Below are 20,592 nucleotides of genomic sequence, written 5' to 3'. Positions count from 1 at the left end.
TCTTTTAAGTTTATGAAATGATGATAAATACAAATAAAGCAAGTAAGATAGTTTTGAATTAAATCAAAGAGATGAAATGTTTATCTAGATATTTTACCCTCGGTATTGGATGTATTTTTAGATATTAAGTCCTGATTGAATAATTATGTGTGTAGTTATCTAATAGGTTCACTAAGAGTTCTCTCGGATAAACACGCAAATACAATAACAAGATCAAGGGTTCCCTTTTCACTATGGTTCTTGTATTTGTAATCAAATAACTATAAGCATGCTAATCACCTAAATCGACTCGCCAAGAGTTCACTTTAGCAAGTACTCAAACTAGAATTACTAAGCGAGGGTTCCCTATAACTTAGACCTTTTAGTTTGTGACTAGTTGATCAACAAAATCAAAGACTTGAATAACAATTGTCTTTGCGTTCGCTCTACACAATTCATTCCTATTTTGTTTAACCGTTTTAATCTAGTTTACCCCCTTGGTCCGGTTTAGCAAACAATCAATCTAAGACAAGTTGATTGTAAATCAATATGATACATCAACAAGAGTTCTCTTTATCAACAACATATCAATTAACTAGATACAAATGATTTTAACAACAATAAGCATGGTTCTTAATTCAAGCTTCAATCTATCACGCATAATACATTCAATCAATAAGATTACATCCAATACCTTGGTTATTAATCTAGACAAACATTATAGAAACTAGCCAACAATCATGGTAACAGACAACAATACAATCAAATTATTAACTGAAATCATTGCTGAGAACAAGTAAATAACCTACAAGAACAAGAGTTCTTGGATGAAAAAGGTTTTGATGGATGATGCCTTGATGTTGAGCCTCTTCAAAGAGGTTGGAGTTCTCCAATTTGCTCCTGAAAATCGCCTCTAAACTCCCTGGTTCGTATTCTGATTAAACAGTCCGTCAAAAACTGAAGTTTTAAAGTGGAGAAATTAGGTAAAAAGCCAAAAAGTCGGCCACACCTACTACGGGACGTCGTCCCAAAATGCAGGACGGCATCCCGAATTAAAGGTCAAGACGGCGTCTCGAACCCCCTAGACGGTGTCCCAGATCAAAAGCCAGGACGGCGTCTTCAATCCCTGGACGGCGTCCTCAAGTACTGATTTTGACTGTTTCGTTTTCTTTTCAATATTACTTCATTCGGACGAAGCCTAACACCTTGGAAGCTTTGTTTTATCATTTTAGAGTGCTATCTTGACCCTAACTCGTATCGGGATCAACCAATGTCATAAATCATCAAAATTCTTTGTAAATCATTCTTCCGATATAAACTTGCGCATCTTGGTTTATTATTTGTAGAACACCTTCATCATCCTTGATTCTAGAGCGTTTTTAATGATATTGCGATAGATATATATGATGTTATTGAGCAATATCAAAACACCCCACACTTAAACCTTGCTTGTCCTCAAGCAATTCTTTCGTTACAAAGTAGAACAATATCAAACATAATCACACAATATAGATTACAAACATTACATGAATCACTCGTAACACACAAAACACACACGTTGATATGAAACACAAGTCACACTATATAAAACACACGCTTTAAGTAACACACTCACGCTATATACACTATGGAAACACACGCTTTAAGTATAGTACACTTTTATTGAAATCACTCGCACGCTATATTCACAATGGAAACACACACACACATTTTTGGTAGATTAGAGCCAAGTATCCGAAAAATTTGATCCTAGGAAAATCAGGACCTTGATGAAAACGTTTTATGGTTTTGAAAATATCATGCTAGTTTTTAATACTAGACACGTTTTCCAATTTTGTCGGATTTTCTGAATTTTGAAAAATGAGTGCGGGTTTCCCGCTATTGGTCAAGCCAATCCCTCCCACGGTACCTAACATCATGAGATGTCGGTAGAAAATAATGTGCTTAGGAGGATACACATTACGTCCGGATATCATTGACAATTATGAGGTAATCATCTAATCCGTTAAATCAATCATTAAGATTGAGGTTCATCAGTCTTAAAAGCTGATATCTTACCTTTCTGGAGGTTATCCTTCCGGGGATCTGATAAATCACTAACATTTTGTGTATACATGGTGCCCCCCCATTTTACTAGTTAATCCCCCTCATTGAGACAAACCTTGACTACCAGTTTCCCTGTTTGACGTTGAGGCCTGGTAGATTTCCAGTCGATGTTAGTAATGACTTTTCAAGAGTTTTTATCACCCTACAACTGGTCTGGACTACATCTTCTGAATTGAATCAGTAAGTGTGTCATTCGGAAGACTTTACTTCCTTAAACATGGAATGGATACATCCTATTGGTCATAATAGGTGGTCGGACGCAACATTGTCCTTGTTAGGAGAAACAATGAGGATCGTCCTTAAGGTTTTCGATCTGGCGCGAGATCCGGTTTCCGACCACGCTATACAATCACCGCTCTCTCACGGTTTACACTCGTTTTGGTACAAGTGACCTACAAGTTAGCTTACTAAACTAGTAGGATTTTCATTCAAATAATTGAATGATAGTGCAACTTCAAAGACTATTAATAATTTAAAATGTAAACCAATCATTTATTTTCTAGATTTTAAGACCATAATGTGTATAACGTGGTTTTTGGGCTTTTAATCGTTTTTAAGGCTACTTGAAAATTTTAAATTTTTTTTTTTTTAAATAAGTTATGTTGCCTTGAACGCCTTAATTTTAGTAAAACGAGTTCCCGATAAATTTCTATTCCCCACCCCACACTTGAGATCATGCAAGGCCCTCATTGCATGAAATCAGAAAAAGGATTAAATTTAGAGGGCAAAGTGATAGGGTGATTGTAGAAATTTTCAATTTTTAACCTGTAAATCGTGGAACATGTAGACGGATGCTGCTGAACTTACTGCCAGCATAAGAACATCGTCCAGTCCGCGATTATCATCATACACACATCATAATATCAAATGTCGCTGAACTTAATGCCAGTCTTTGAAGTTCAATCATGCTGCACAAATTAACAAACCACACAAATCACAATAAAAATAACGGTGTTTTTACAACCACAACCGTTTATCAAACCACACCATTAGTACATTATTACAAACCGAAATATTGTCTAAAATCACACCACACAAATTAAATTGTCGCAAAACAAAGTACCAAATGATCAAAGGCACGCAGGCCTAGTTATCAAACGGCCAAAAATAATTACCCGAACCATCTCTGTACGGGCGTCCCTGTGGATATTGCTGCTCAAATCTGTTCCGAGCATCCTGCAATGCAGCGGTATTATCATAAATCGGGTGAGGCGGAGGTGGGTTTTGAGGATCCGTGTAATATTGGGGTGTCAGACGTGTCGTCCCATAGTACTGCTCGGGGTTGGAATAAAACAACTCTGAGTTATGGTTATTCCAATCAATACCATAACTCATCCATCCCTGATCGTGCACTTGAGCAATCTGTCGTTGCTCCATTCGCTGCTGACTACCCCACATTCGATCGTTGTGCATCCTTTGTTCGTTCGGGCTCAACCTCATGTTATTAACACTACCAACCAAACTGTCCCAACTTGATTGGGACGGATGCCACGGAACCTGTTCACCAACATTAGTCTGTGCCTCCATTTCAGCCTCCTCTTCCTGCCGCTGCTCTTGCTGAACACCACTGCCACTTGCGTCACCTGCACCAACTGCCACAAAAGGCACCAAATGCCCATTTCTATCTTTCATAATGATTTCAGCATTAATATAAAAAACCTTTTTTAATGGTTTCATTACGCTCGTGTACTCCTGTAATCTACTGAAATCAATGTTAAAATGTCGGGCAATTCGGGTGATGTAGTGGCCTCCCAGAAGTGGCTTCCGTAGCCGTGTCTCAGTCGCAATGGCAAAGAAATAATTACCGATTAGCCCAGGAATGTCGGTATAGGAACCCCGCTTGATTTGATCCATAATCCACAAATCTAATGTTTTCACCTTCTCATGACCCTCAATCCTCGCATTAAACGTGCATGCGATGAGTCGATGAAGCAGCTTATCATCCCGGGCTGCGATTTCATTGTACCTGTGCTTGCTTGATCTAAAATGTGCAGGCGCAATATTTGGCTTACAAATTCTGCGCCAATAAGAGGTGTCATCAAAAACATGCCGGCCAACGTAATCAGAAGCCCGTAAGTATTCACCTAACTGATTATCGGTGAATTCCTCAAAAATTCCCAGAACTCTACAAAGCTGTAAACTGCTTATACCCCTATCTTGGCCCCCGAGACGAAACCGTAGAAACTCATTCGATAAATAATCGCTGACATTGTTAAACCGCATGGTAGAGTAAAATTCTTTAAGCAGCACCGGATAGATTGGTTCATTGATGCTAAAAACCTGTTCCCAAACGTGGGTGACTACTCTACCGTAAGGAATGGCGAGTAAATTAGAAACATGTCGGCGCATGCCCGCCTCTTCCAATGGCCCCCAGATAAAATACCAAGTTGCATTAATCGGCCTACGGTTTATTCTCTCAAATGTTTCCGTATAGTCTTCATCGTTCTGAACCTGTGTTAACCAAACTCGAGGATCGTTTAGATCCTCCTCCTCTTCTTCTCCGGAAGACGATGATGAATGATGTTGTTGTTGTGGTGGTGGTGGTTGTCGTGGAGGAGCCAAACCTGCTGTCCTTCCTCTTTTTGCCGGTCCTCCTCTGCTTGATTGTCCCTGCAAAACATTATACACCAAACCAAAAGAACATAGAAACCGTTGTGTTAATGTTAGCTAAAAACATAACCGAGTAGCAGGAGAACTTCATCATTCAATTCCTAGTTCAAAAGCATTATGATTCATTTAAACGAAAGTGCATGTTCATAATTTTAAACCAAAGTCAACCAAAGTCAACATGAATTCGTTAATACACCTTCAAAAAAAATGAAAATCATAACTTCACAATGTAGCACAAACTTAGGACTCAAAGATTCAAGTATGTTGTGTCATAGGTCATAACATTTAACTTTGCATTCTAATCATATTCATCACAAATCATAATACAATTTTCACAATTTTTAGCTCAAATGACCATCTTAACATCATACATTATGGCATTCCATTCCATTAATTTGATTCAACAGGCCCTTACAAATGAAAAACAAGCATACACATTTCATAAATTCATTACAATTCAACAATATGCTTAGAAATTCACTAACATTCAAAAATGACCCGGCCAAGTTGACATCAACATCACCAACACAATCATATACTTCACAAGAATCATAAACATCATACATAAACTCAACATCATAAATTAAGCATCCCAAATTCGGATTTAATTTCTACAAACCCTAGAATCATGAACAAACCCTTAAAAACATGTAATCTTTGCAAAATAAACACATTAAGGGCAATTAAACTACTAAGGTATGTTAATCTTAACAATAATCATGCAAATCAAACACCCCACACTTATCCTTCACCAATTTATAGATATAGACATACAATTCAAGTAATTAATAAAGAAAAGTGTAAAAATGGAGTATCCATACCAAAAAGTTCATGATTTGAAGCTTGAATTTGAAGAAGAAATCGCGAATTTGAGGTAGAGATTAGGGTTTTTGGAGAGTGGTTCGTGTTAGGGCAGAGAAAAATAGAGAAGAGTGTGTTTTGTGGATAAGAAATGAGTGGGTAGGTGTATAAAACGCGTATTATTTTCTGAATCAGGGGTTCAGGACGGCGTCTCGGCCAACAGGACGGCGTCTCGGTTTAAGAGTTGGGACGGCGTCTAGCGTTTTGGGACGGCGTCCCGGTTTGTAATGTGGGACGGCGTCTAGCGTTTTGGGACGGCGTCTCGATTCTTTAAGTGGGACGGCGTCTAGGGTTTTGGGACGGCGTCCTGTTTCACTAAAACTCACTGATCAGATTTTCTGAGTCGCGCGTGTTTAGAGGTCATACGTTAATCATTTTGTACCAAACTAAAATTTATCGTGCACACAATACAAACCTAATTACAATTGTGAACCAGTTTTTTTTTTACGAGTCGTTCACCAAACTCGTCCCCATTTAGATTTAGGCGTTTTTCTTGAAGTTGAGGCTAACCTCATCCTCAATTTCTAGGGGACCATCAACATAGTGTTTGACCCGGTGGCCATTCACTTTAAAAATATCACCCTTCCCGTTCTCCATTTCGACTGTACCATAAGGGTACACCTTTCTAACAACAAACGGTCCCGTCCATCGGGACTTAAGCTTTCCGGGTGATAACTTGAAACGGGAATTATAAACAAGGACACGATCGCCTTCCATGAATTCCTTTGGACGTTTCAATCTTTTGTCGTGCCATTGTTTGGTTTTTTTCTTGTAAATTAGAGAGTTGTCATAGGCTTCAAGCCTCAACTCGTCTAATTCATTTAGTTGGGTCAAACGTAACCGACCCGCTTCTTGGTAATCCAAATTGCATGCCCTTAGCGCCCAATGTGCTTTATGTTCAATCTCCAACGGGAGATGGCATGCTTTTCCGTATACCATACGGAAAGGAGTTGTTCTAATCGGTGTTTTGTAGGCCGTGCGAAAAGCCCACAATGCATCGTTTAACTTGGTTGACCACTCTTTGGGATTGTCACCAACGGTCTTTTCAAGTATGCGTTTTAATGACCGGTTGGTGTTTTCTACTTGCCCACTCGTTTGGGGATGATAAGATGTCGAAATTTTATGAATTACTCCATATCTTTTCAACACCTTTTCCAATTGCTTATTGCAAAAGTGGGTGCCCCGGTCACTTATAAGAGCTTTTGGTGTGCCGAACCTAGAGAAAAGTTCCATCAAAAAGTTTACCACTACTCGGCCATCATTTGTTGGTAGAGGTTTTGCCTCCGCCCATTTAGAAACATAATCTATGGCGACAAGTATGTAGAGGTAAGAATGAGATTTTGGAAAGGGGCCCATAAAGTCAATTCCCCAAACATCGAACACCTCGCATACTTGGATGCTTTGTTGAGGCATTTCATCCCGTTTAGTTATTTGACCGGCCCGTTGGCACGCGTCACAAGCTTTACAGACAGCGTAGGCATCTTTGAATATGGTAGGCCAATAGAAACCGGCCTCGTAAACTTTCTTCCCCGTGATTTGGGGACCAAAGTGCCCACCTGTTGGACCAAGGTGACAGTCAAGTAGAATTTCGGTGCATTCCTTTCCTGAAACACACCGACGGATTATCCCATCGGGACACTGTTTAAAGAGATATGGGTGTTCCCAAAAATAGTATTTTAAGTCACTAAAGAATTTCTTTCTTTTCTGGTGTGACATACCCGTTTCAAGGAATCCACCCGCAAGATAGTTGGCAATGTCTACAAACCATGGATCATCAATTTTCTCAACTCTCATGAGATTTTCATCAGGAAAATTATCTTGGATAACGGTCTCATGTAGAACCCCAAGATTCGGGTTCTCAAGTCAAGAAAGGTGATCGGCAGCTAGGTTTTCGGCACCCTTTTTATCTTTTATATCGATGTCGAATTCTTGTAAAAGCAAGACCCAACGTATTAAACGGGGTTTAGCATCTTGCTTAGAAAGCAAGTACTTTAAAGCCGAGTCGTTGGTGTAGACAACCGTCTTTGCTAGCACTAAATAGGATCGGAATTTGTCAAACGAAAAGACGATTGCAAGGAGTTCCTTCTCGGTGGTAGTGTAATTAAGTTGGGCTCCTTGCAGTGTCTTACTAGCATAGTAAATGGGCTTGAAATGTTTTTCTATTCTTTGCCCCAAGACGGCACCAATAGCAAAGTCACTGGCGTCACACATAAGTTCGAATGGTATTGACCAATTCGGCGATATGAGAATCGGTGACTGCGTGAGCTTTGCTTTAAGAAGATTAAAGGCGGTAAGACACTCGTCCGTAAAGACAAATGGAGCGTCCTTCTCAAGAAGTTTGTTCATGGGGGTTGCAATTTTGGAAAAATCTTTAATGAACCGCCGGTAAAAACCGGCGTGCCCCAGAAAACTTCTAACACCTTTCACATTCGTTGGTGGTGGTAATTTGGCTATTACTTCCACTTTAGCCCGATCCACCTCAAGACCTGCACAAGAAATTTTATGACCCAATACAATTCCCTCTTTTACCATAAAATGGCATTTTTCCCAGTTTAGTACAAGATTTGATTCTTCACACCTAATCAACATACGCTCAAGATTTTTAAGACATGAGTTAAAAGAATCACCGAAGACTGAGAAGTCATCCATGAATACTTCCATAAAGTCTTCAATCATGTCATGAAAAATAGCTACCATGCACCTTTGGAAGGTAGCAGGAGCATTGCATAAGCCAAAAGACATACGCCGATAGGAGAAAGTACCATAAGGACATGTAAAGGTCGTTTTCTCTTGGTCCTCGGGTGCTATAGGGATTTGGAAATATCCCGAGAAACCGTCAAGAAAACAATAAAAATTCTTTCCCGCTAATCTTTCCAACATTTGATCAATATAAGGAAGGGGAAAATGGTCTTTTCGGGTAGCATCATTTAATTTCCTGTAGTCAATGCATACCCTCCAACCCGTGATAGTCCTGGTAGAAATTAATTGGTCGTTTTCATTTGTGACAACGGTCATGCCACCCTTTTTGGGCACGCATTGGACCGGACTCACCCAAGGACTATCCGAAATTGGATAAATAAGACCCGCATCTAGGAGTTTTACAATCTCCTTCTTAACAACTTCTTGCATATTGGGGTTGAGTCGCCTTTGTCTTTGTACACACGGCTTATAGTTATCTTCCATTAATATCTTATGTGTACAATAAGAGGGACTTATACCCTTGATGTCATGAATTTTCCATGCTAGAGCCATTTTATGGGCTTTTAACATGGAAACAAGCTTAGATTTCTCACTTACAGAGAGTTCGGATGAAATGATCACCGGGAGAGTAGAACCTTCTTGTAGGTAAGCATATTCCAAGTGATTTGGAAGTGGCTTTAGTTCCAAAACGGGAGGTTCTTCAATCGATGTTTTACATCGGTATTCATTCCCTAAATCCAACTTTCTGTACTCTTCATCATTTGGCTCATACCCGTTAGCCATCAAAGTGGTCAACATCTCCACTTCTTCCACCATTGTTTCATCATCACCTTCCGCAAAAATGCATTCTCCTGTACCTTGCAATTCTGGAAATTCCTGCAATAACTTCGAATACGTGTCTACGGTTTGCAAATAATAACATTGATCATCAGTAGACTCGGGGTATTGCAAGGCATGGTCAACGGAAAAGGTAACCTTCATATCCTTAATACTAAGGGTTAATTTCTGCCCATGAACATCTATCATAGCTCTAGCGGTATTGAGGAAAGGTCGACCTAATATAAGAGGCACACGTGTGTCCTCCTCCATGTCTAGAATTACAAAGTCAGCCGGAAATACTAGGGTACCTACTTTTACTAACATATTCTCTAAAATTCCACGAGGGAATTTAATAGAGCGGTCTGCTAGTTGGATTGCCATTCGAGTTGGTTTCAGTTCCCCGGGGTTTAGCTTAACATATAATGAATAAGGCATTAAATTTATGCTAGCCCCTAAATCCGCTAATGCTTTAATGCATTCCAAATCTCCCAGGAGACATGGTATGGTAAAACTTCCAGGATCAGCTAACTTTTTCGGTATTTTGTTCATCAAAATTGCTGAACAATTAGCATTCATGGTGACGGATGAAAGTTCCTCCATTTTCTTCCGATTAGTAAGTAAGTCTTTTAAAAACTTAGCATACTTGGGCATACCCGAGATTACATCAATGAAAGGCATGTTTATGTTAATTTGTTTAAACATATCTAGGAATTTCGACCTTTCGGCCTCTAGCCTCTCTTGTTGTTGTTTTCTTGGGTATGGGAGCGGTGGTTGATATGGTTTTACTACGGGTTTTTTCCGTTCTTCCTTTTCAACCACTTTTTCCGGCTCCTTAACCGGTTCATCATTTTGGTTCAATGGAACCCTGAAATCAGAATTTTCGGGCATTATTGGAGCATCGTATGCTAGACCACTCCGTGTGGTGATAACATTTGCGTGCTCATTTCGTGGGTTTTTACTGGTATCGCCCGGTAAACTACCTGGTTTCCTCTCGCTCAGTAAATTGGCTAAACCACTCATTTGTTTTTCTAAATTTTGAATTGATGCTTGTTGGTTTCTAAATTGATGTTCGTTTTTCTTGTTGGTTTGGTTTATATTTGTGACAAGCTGAGTTTGTGATGTAATTAACTTTTCCAACATACTCTCTAAATTTGACTTTTTCTCTTCCTGTTAGGGTTTGTGGTAAAAACCCGGAGTTTGTTGTTGGAACCCACTACCTGACCCTTATTGAAAATTGGAAGTTTGACCTTGAGGGTTGTAGGGGTTGTTAAAGTTCCGGTTAAATTGGGCTCTTCCCTGAAACTGGTTATTATTTCTTTGGCTTTTGAAAGCCACTTCTTCTTTTTGAGCCATGGTTAACCCGGCATCACAATCTTTTCCTAAGTGGAGACCCTCCACAGTATTCACAACCTACTTTCATACTATGAATTTCCTTGGTGATTTTGACCATGTTTCGGACAACACCATCTATTTTTACACCTAGGGAGCTTAAGTCATCATAAGCACCGGCGCTTTGGACTTGAGCATTTCGAGTAATTGGGCGTTCTTGATGCCACTCATGAGAATAATCGGCTAGTTTCTCGATTATCTCATAAGCCTCCTGCTCGGTTTTGTCCATAAGAGAACCACCGGCCGCTTGGTCAATTGAAATTCGGGTTGCTACATCACAACCTTTGTAAAAGATTTGGACCTTTTGAAAGGTATCCAAACCATGGTTTGGACAACCTCTTAGCATTTTGGAAAATCGATTCCATGCTTCGTACAGGGTTTCCATCGGCTTTTGACAGAATTGGGTAATTTCGTGTTGGAGTCTAGCGGACTTGGATGCTGGAAAATATTTCTTAAGAAATTTTTCCAACATACCATCCCACGTTTCTATCGTAGCCTCGGCGAATGAATCTAACCAACTTCGTGCTTCCCCTTGGAGTGTCCAAGGGAAAAGTCTTAATAATATGGCCTGGTCAGTTTCTGGTTTAAGTTTAAATAGAAGACATATCTCTTGAAAGAGACGAATATGTTCGTTTGCATCTTCATTCGGACCACCACCAAATTGACACCTGTTATTAATCATTTGAAGAATAGGTCCTTTTATTTCAAAAGTTACCTCACCAGTAGGTGGAGTAATAGCACTACCTTGTCCGGTCCGGGTTGCTTTCATCTTTGCTGCCATTGATTGTCGTGGTACCAACGGTCTTTCTCCTTCCATTTCAAAATTTGGGGGTTGAACGGGTTTACCAAAGTCTGAATATCGAGGCTTGGTCGTACTTGATTCTGAATCAAAGGTTTCTTGCTTTGATGAAGATTCAAAAATTTCAAGTACTTCTTTTGAAATCCTACCAAGCTTTCTATCAGGTTCTGTAAACGGTGTAAGTAATGGAGATTCTGAACTTCGGGTATGTGGCATATGCGACCTATAAACTGTCAATCACACAACTAACAAAAATTATTAAACATACCGATTCTATAAGTTTAAAAATCAAAGATTATTAAAAATTTAAAATAATTAAGAAACTACTTAATCACAAATCAGTTAATAATTCTATTTTGACACAAAACTGTCCCCGGCAGCGGCGCCAAAAACTTGATGTGCGAAAAGTGGTATATGAATTATCGTATGGAAAATACCGGTTTTAGAGATTGCTACACACTAACGGGCAGTGTACCCGATCGTGTAGTAGTATAGTAACTGGTTTAGTTCCGTGTATCGTTCCAAGGACAGTTATATCAGTCAAACTAGAATTAGAAATTATATTATGATTAACTAAGTGAATGAAAGTTAAAAGTACAAGTTTTATGTTTTGATGGCTATTTAACGATTTAGCCAAATCAAAGAAGGTTAAATGTAAAAACAATATTTTTGTCTTTTAAGTTTATGAAATGATCATAAATACAAATAAAGCAAGTAAGATAGTTTTGAATTAAATCAAAGAGATGAAATGTTTATCTAGATATTTTACCCTCGGTATTGGATGTATTTTTAGATATTAAGTCCTGATTGAATAATTATGTGTGTAGTTATCTAATAGGTTCACTAAGAGTTCTCTCGGATAAACACGCAAATACAATAACAAGATCAAGGGTTCCCTTTTCACTATGGTTCTTGTATTTGTAATCAAATAACTATAAGCATGCTAATCACCTAAATCGACTCGCCAAGAGTTCTCTTTAACAAGTACTCAAACTAGAATTACTAAGCGAGGGTTCCCTATAACTTAGACCTTTTAGTTTGTGACTAGTTGATCAACAAAATCAAAGACTTGAATAACAATTGTCTTTGCGTTCGCTCTACACAATTCATTCCTATTTTGTTTAACCGTTTTAATCTAGTTTACCCCCTTGGTCCGGTTTAGCAAACAATCAATCTAAGACAAGTTGATTGTAAATCAATATGATACATCAACAAGAGTTCTCTTTATCAACAACATATCAATTAACTAGATACAAATGATTTTAACAACGATAAGCATGGTTATTAATTCAAGCTTCAATCTATCACGCATAATACATTCAATCAATAAGATTACATCCAATACCTTGGTTATTAATCTAGACAAACATTATAGAAACTAGCCAACAATCATGGTAACAGACAACAATACAATCAAATTATTAACTGAAATCATTGCTGAGAACAAGTAAATAACCTACAAGAACAAGAGTTCTTGGATGAAAAAGGTTTTGATGGATGATGCCTTGATGTTGAGCCTCTTCAAAGAGGTTGGAGTTCTCCAATTTGCTCTTGAAAATCGCCTCTAAACTCCCTGGTTCGTATTCTGATTAAACAGTCCGTCAAAAACTGAAGTTTTAAAGTGGAGAAATTAGGTAAAAAGCCAAAAAGTCGGCCACACCTACTACGGGACGTCGTCCCAAAATGCAGGACGGCGTCCCGAATTAAAGGTCAAGACGGCGTCTCGAACCCCCTAGACGGCGTCCCAGATCAAAATCCAGGACGGCGTCTTCAATCCCTGGACGGCGTCCTCAAGTACTGATTTTGACTGTTTCGTTTTCTTTTCAATATTACTTCATTCGGACGAAGCCTAACACCTTGGAAGCTTTGTTTTATCATTTTAGAGTGCTATCTTGACCCTAACTCGTATCGGGATCAACCAATGTCATAAATCATCAAAATTCTTTGTAAATCATTCTTCCGATATAAACTTGCGCATCTTGGTTTATTATTTGTAGAACACCTTCATCATCCTTGATTCTAGAGCATTTTTAATGATATTGCGATAGATATATATGATGTTATTGAGCAATATCACTTTGCTCAATCCGTTTTTCAGTTCCAAACCTTCTCTTTTTCTGAGCTTTGCCAACACACTATTCTTTATCATCAAACTTTTGGCTGTTAAGGTCGTTTACAGTTTTTGCTGCTTCATCAGCATTCAAAGTTATCATAACCGAATTGTTGGTTATCACTCCGAGGTGTTTTCAAAAGTTTGAAGGGTTTGCATGGATGATATCGCATATTTCGTATGCGTTTTCCTTAGCGATATCGGGTACATTTTGGTCCTTTTGGATACGATTTGGAGTTATTTTGGTTAAAGTTGTGAAAGTTTGATTTCCAAGTCCAAGGAGGTTAAATTTGAGGTTATTTGATGGTTTTAGATGTTTTTCGATGTTAACGAGTGAAAAGGTTTGATTCGATTCGAGTTTTGGTGTTAATATTGAGTTTTTCAGCTAGTTTCAGCATTTTCAGCATGGAGCGCCGCTCCAAATGGTGGCGCGCCGCTCCAATTAACTGGAAAAACAAGTCGAGCATATTCAAAAACCAAGGCTCAGATCACAGTGAAACGGCGCGCCGCGCGGGGTATCTGGCGCGCCGCGCGACTTTCAGCCCGGGTTCAGGATTTTCTCATATTTAAGCCCGAAAAATACCCTAATGTTTCATTATCGTATCTTGACGAATTCCAGCAACTTTTTGACGAACTTAGGTGATTTTTGGAGATCTTCAAGGTCATTCTAAGGTACCAATCATTCCGGAAACAAGTCTTGATTCGTGTATCTTTCAGGATTCAATCTTTGATTAGTTTTATCTCTTTGTTATCAACAATGAATTTCTCTATTTCTTTGATTGTTATTTTGGTTTTAGCCATGATTGTAGGCTAAACTCTTAATGTTTGTCTAGATTGAATATTTGCAAGTGTTTGGATGTTACTTTGATGTAGTGAATCTTGTTTGAACAAAGGGAACCCTGTTTCAATTTAGTGATCTAATTTCCAATTGATTTGTCTTAACCGATTGGGTGCTTACTGGACCAAGGGGGTAAACCGAGTAACGTAATTGAACAAAATAGGGGTGAATTGTGTGGAGCGAACGCGTAACCAATTGAATCTTAATCTTATAATTAGCTAGTTACTAAGTCACAAACGAAAGATGGTTTTTTGTGAAAGGGAACCCTAAGCCAATAAATCCTAGTTTGACGTGTTTGCTAAAAGAGAACTCTGGGTAAACCGACTCTGTAATTGCGTGCATTGATTAATAGAACTAGTGCTTAATAACAAATCATCCAACACTGCGAATAGGAGATCTAGGCGAACATTCTTCTATCCATTGAATTCCAATATCTTTATTTTCCCGTTGAGTCTGTATTTCTTTTATCTAAACTTAAAAATCCAAAAATATTATCTTTTACTTTTAAAGCTATCTTGATTTGGCTAATCGTTAAATAGCCGCAAAAAAAACTATCTCGTAATTTCAATTTTCATAGTTTAACTTAGTTTACTTTTATTAGTTTCAAACTTAATTCTCACGTTAATACTGTCCTTGGAACGATACTTGGAATTACCATTTTTATACTATTACACGATCGGGTACACTGCCCGTAAGTGTGTAGTAATCTTTAACCAGGCATATTTCCAGAGATAATTTATATACTAGATTTCACACATCAAGTTTTTGGCGCCGCTGCCGGGGATCGAACCCGGGTCACATGCCTGGTTAAAGATTACTACACACTTACGGGCAGTGTACCCGATCGTGTAATAGTATAAAAATGGTAATTCCAAGTATCGTTCCAAGGACAGTATTAACGTGAGAATTAAGTTTGAAACTAATAAAAGTAAACTAAGTTAAACTATGAAAATTGAAATTACGAGATAGTTTGTTTTGCGGCTATTTAACGATTAGCCAAATCAAGATAGCTTTAAAAGTAAAAGATAATATTTTTGGATTTTTAAGTTTAGATAAAAGAAATACAGACTCAACGGGAAAATAAAGATATTGGAATTCAATGGATAGAAGAATGTTCGCCTAGATCTCCTATTCGCAGTGTTGGATGATTTGTTATTAAGCACTAGTTCTATTAATCAATGCACGCAATTACAGAGTCGGTTTACCCAGAGTTCTCTTTTAGCAAACACGTCAAACTAGGATTTATTGGCTTAGGGTTCCCTTTCACCAAAAACCATCTTTCGTTTGTGACTTAGTAACTAGCTAATTATAAGATTAAGATTCAATTGGTTACGCGTTCGCTCCACACAATTCACCCCTATTTTGTTCAATTACGTTACTCGGTTTACCCCCTTGGTCCAGTAAGCACCCAATCGGTTAAGACAAATCAATTGGAAATTAGATCACTAAATTGAAACAGGGTTCCCTTTGTTCAAACAAGATTCACTAATCAACCTAGTAACAATAATTAACACCCACAAGAATGGTTCTTAATCAAAACTCATAATTATTATGCATCAATTAATAAAACATCAAAGTAACATCCAAACACTTGCAAATATTCAATCTAGACAAACATTAAGAGTTTAGCCTACAATCATGGCTAAAACCAAAATAACAATCAAAGAAATAGAGAAATTCATTGTTGATAACAAAGAGATAAAACTAATCAAAGATTGAATCCTGAAAGATACACGAATCAAGACTTGTTTCCGGAATGATTGGTACCTTAGAATGACCTTGAAGATCTCCAAAAATCACCTAAGTTCGTCAAAAAGTGATAATGAAATATTAGGGTATTTTTCGGGCTTAAATATGAGAAAATCCTGAACCCGGGCTGAAAGTCGCGCGGCGGGCCAGATACCCCGCGCAGCGCGCCGTTTCACTGTGATCTGAGCCTTGGTTTTTGAATATGCTCGACTTGTTTTTCTAGTTAATTGGAGTGGCGCGCCACCATTTGGAGCGGCGCTCCATGCTGAAAATGCTGAAACTAGCTGAAAAACTCAATATTAACACCAAAACTCGAATCGAATCAAACCTTTTCACTCGTTAACATCGAAAAACATCCAAAACCATCAAATAACCTCAAATTTAACCTCCTTGGACTTGGAAATCAAACTTTCACAACTTTAACCAAAATAACTCCAAATCGTATCCAAAAGGACCAAAATGTACCCGATATCGCTAAGGAAAACGCATACGAAATATGCGATATCAAACAACCCCACACTAGAGTTTTGCTTGTCCTCAAGCAATGAAACTCGATAATAATCTTCTACAATAAAATAATGTCTTCAAAAATATATGTAGAACCAAACGAACAAGAAACCAAACAAGCAACTTGCGTGGGCACGATTTGGAGTAAATAACAACCATGGTTCCCACTTGCATTCCCCCTTGAAACTTCCCAAACCGCAAATAATATGTAACGGATAAAGAAACCAAAAATAATCTCGATTACGTACCATAATGATGAAGTAGAGAATCTCGAGTCATAATATAAGTCTTCAATAGCATCGGGAATCAAGTGGGAACCGAGCACGAAAGATAAAACAATCGAACACGTGTGCCAAGAGAACGTACGGCCTACCCCGCAATTGGTCAAGCCAAGCCTCCCACAGTACCTAACATCGCGAGATGTCGGTAGAAAATAATGTACTTAGGAGGATACACATTACGTCCGGATATCATCGATGGTTATGAGGTAACCGTCTAATCCGTTAAGTCAACCATAAAGATTGAGGGTCGTCAGACTTAAAAGCTGATATATTACCTTTCCGGAGGTTATCCACTGGGAATCTGATCAATCACTGACATTTTGTGTATCATGGTGCGCTTCCCATTTGGCTAGCAAATCTCCCTCATCGAGATAAGCTTTGACTACCAGTTTCCCTGTTTGATGTTGAGGCCTGGTAGATTTCCAGTCGATTTTAGCAATGACTTTTCAAGACTTTTCGTCACCCTACAACTGGTCTGGACTACAACTTCTGAAATAAATCAGCAAGTGTGTCATTCGGGAGACTTGACTCCCTTTAGGATGGAGTGGATTCATCCTGTATGGTCATAAAAGGTGGTCGAGCGCATACATTGTCCTTGTTAGGAGAAACAATGAAGACCGCCCTATAAAGTTTTCGATCTAGCGTATGGCCCGGCTTCGACCACACGATCCAATCACCGTTCATACGGTTGACACCCGTTTTTGTACAAGTGACCTACGTATGAACTGAATGTTCATGTAGGATTTCACATTCAAAATAATGAACGTGTTTTGAAAGTTCACGACTTTCTCCTCTAACAGTACCTCATCGTGAAATGATGGGTAATGAAATGGCACGCTTAAGAGGTATACGAACCAAGTAGAACGGTCGGAAGACTATACTTCCTTAATGAGTGGATCTGAGTCACTCGGAAGTGCCAATCTATTTCAATTGACACCGGGTTTGAAGCACTTTCGGAAGACTTTACTTCCGGTAAATCCCGAAAACCTTCGGGTGCCATAGCTTTTGGCTATGGGTTGTGTTGTCTAAGCAAACACAAGCACGTAGCTATTGCTCCTAAAAAGGACAACACTGGTGAAACTCAAGGCTCCTCTTCCCACAGTATCACATCATTAAATGATGCAATAATAAAATGATATAGTTTCGGAAGTATGCTATACCAAGTAACCAAAAGTTTTTGATCTGGCACGTGATTCGGTCACAATCACGCTATGCAATCGCCGCTCTCTCACGGTTTACACCCGTTTTGGTACAGGTGACCTACTATTTAGTTCTTTGAACTAGTAGGATTTCATGTTCAATGGTAATGAACATGTGGAACAACTTTGGCTTCTTTAAACATCATGAAATAAATACCAAGCCAACTCTTAAACAAGGGTTTTGGTCGAATTTTTAACTATTTTTCTATTTTTTTTTTCTTTTTCACTAACTAATTTTTTCATTTTTTTTTTTATTTTCCCCTAAATTTTTCAATTTTTTTTTTTTTTTACGACCAAAACCCCGTGAAACGCCAAGTCTTTTAGATATCAAAACCAAAATAATGATGATTCTATTAATAACCAACCCGAGAGATTTTACATCCCCCACCCCACACTTGAGATCAAGTAATGTCCCCATTACTTGAGATCAAAAATGGATTAAAATCAAAAGGGTAAGAAAAATAAAAACTTATCGAGCTTAACCACAAATCGTGGAATGACAGTGACAGATGGCGCTGAACTGACTGTCAGCGTAAGAACATCGTCCATTCCCAATTCTCACACCAATATCATCACTCAAGTAGTTTTGCTGAACTTAATGCCAGACTTGAAAAACCGTTTCACCAACACACCTAAGAAAAAGCAAAACACACCAAATACATAAAGGGAACAAGGTGGTACCACCCGGTACCGAAACGCCTTGCCCCTAATAAGGTCTCAAAGTACATCATACGAAAAATAAAAATATCAAGTACAACCAAATCGAAACGGAAATAGTCTAAAACAAATACAACAATAATACGTGCAACACATCAATTGCTTCCCGGCCAAAAATATCTCAACGGGTCCCAAGTCACGCCATAAGTATCTTGGCACGCTTGATACGGGTCATAAGATGGATCCGGTCTCGGAGGCGTCACGGCGGTGTAGTCCGGAATGGTGGTTTGCGTAGGAATGTACGCATCCGGCACACGACGCATCTGCCGTTGGAGCTGCCTCTGATGAATTTCCCACTGATTGTGGGCCCGAATCCCTTGAACATCATACTCTATCCTGCTAACACGTTCGCCCAAATTACCAACCTCTGTCCGAACCTGACCCAAACTCGTGTTAAGCGACCCATAGTTACCCTGGTGCCACGTCATCAACTCCTGATTATGACGGCGCTGCTCGTCATACATACGCTGATTATGCTCAATCTGAGCATTATAAAATGAACGACTATCTTGGAACTCAAGATGCAACCCATCAACACTATTCACCAACCCATTAAAAGTTTCCTCATCGGGAGTCCATACTCCCCGAACATTACCACTAGAACTCCCTGCGTCATACGTGGACCCAGTACCACGTCCTCTACCTTGACTTGACCTTGACCTTGCTGACCTTGACCCTGTTGTTGTTGTTGACCCTGTTGTTGTTCTTCCTCACCTACCAAAACCCAACCGTTCGGACCTCGCCTAATAAAATCGGCTTTAGCGAAAAACAAAATATTCGATACCATTGCTTCGGCCCCCGAAACAGTACACCTATCAGTTGGCACCGAAAATGCCTCAGCCAAACGTGTCACTAAATGCCCCCCTAACAACCGGCGCTCGGGACGATTATCCTCACCAATTTCCTGAAACCAGGCCCCCAACATACAAGGGACATCTATCGCCTCTCTAGCCTTAATCTGCTGAAGGATCCAAAGATCCTTTCGTTTAATTTTGTTTGCATTTCTCCGGGCCATGAACATAGTAGCAATCATTTTAAAAAGAATTTGGTCCTCCGGACGTCGAAGATTTGACTGAATGCTCCTACTAGAGCTAAAAGCTCTAACCCCCGGATTAATAACCGTTGGCCAATACTCACTTTCACTAAAAGCACCTTCACCAAAAACCCGGCATCCCAACAAATGGTACTGTAAATCGATATCATCATTTAACTCGGGGTACAAACCCAATGCCCGAGCCAACTCAACCTTACTCATTCGACGGTCCGCCCCGCCAAGCCTGAATGTCAAAAAGTCCGACTCACGAGGAGCAACTCGGGGGCGACAACTTACGGTCGAAAAGAACTCAACAGTCAACTGCTCATAAACGTCTTCGTTAATCTCAAACAATCGCTCATACGGTCTCAACTCATTACCACTATAAGTAACCCATAAGTAACCACGCAATTGTCGATAAGCATGAATATTCTCATTTCGAAGATGCGACCAATCCAAGTAGTAAGTTTGCTCAATTGGACGAGCAAGATTTATGGTAAACCTTTGTTCTAGATCCTCCATATTAGCAACTTGAGTCAACCACAATTCCGGATTGTTCGGTGGTTGCTGTGGTTGGTTACCTCTTGTTCTCTACATTCATGAAACAAGTAAGAAAACAAACACAAAACTCAAAAGTTAGTGTTAGTCATCATATTAAGCACCAAACACCTTTACAATCAATCCTTGCTTCATGTTAATTCACTTTCAAAAACAACCACCAATGAAACAAATAACTCTTGTGAAAACTTTTCAAAAACTACACTCTCAACCAAATCACATTATCCATTAAAACAAATAACTCATAACCTTATTCATCAATCAACATAACCAAAACATAACATGATTACTTATCACTCTTTTAAATTCCAAAAATCCAATAAACTTCATCATGTTA

The 20,592-nt window shown here is 39.0% G+C and overlaps 1 pseudogene; it reads right to left on the bottom strand.

The window, feature by feature from the left end:
- LOC139854028 (protein INVOLVED IN DE NOVO 2-like) overlaps positions 1–19,128 on the bottom strand; it is a 52,075-nt pseudogene extending 32,947 nt beyond the window's left edge.
- Between the last annotated feature and the right edge of the window lie 1,464 nt (positions 19,129–20,592).

The sequence above is a fragment of the Rutidosis leptorrhynchoides genome, chromosome 6 (assembly GCF_046630445.1).
Source record: "Rutidosis leptorrhynchoides isolate AG116_Rl617_1_P2 chromosome 6, CSIRO_AGI_Rlap_v1, whole genome shotgun sequence".
Taxonomy (NCBI): Eukaryota; Viridiplantae; Streptophyta; class Magnoliopsida; order Asterales; family Asteraceae; genus Rutidosis; species Rutidosis leptorrhynchoides.
This window is presented reverse-complemented; position numbering and strand designations above follow the sequence as displayed.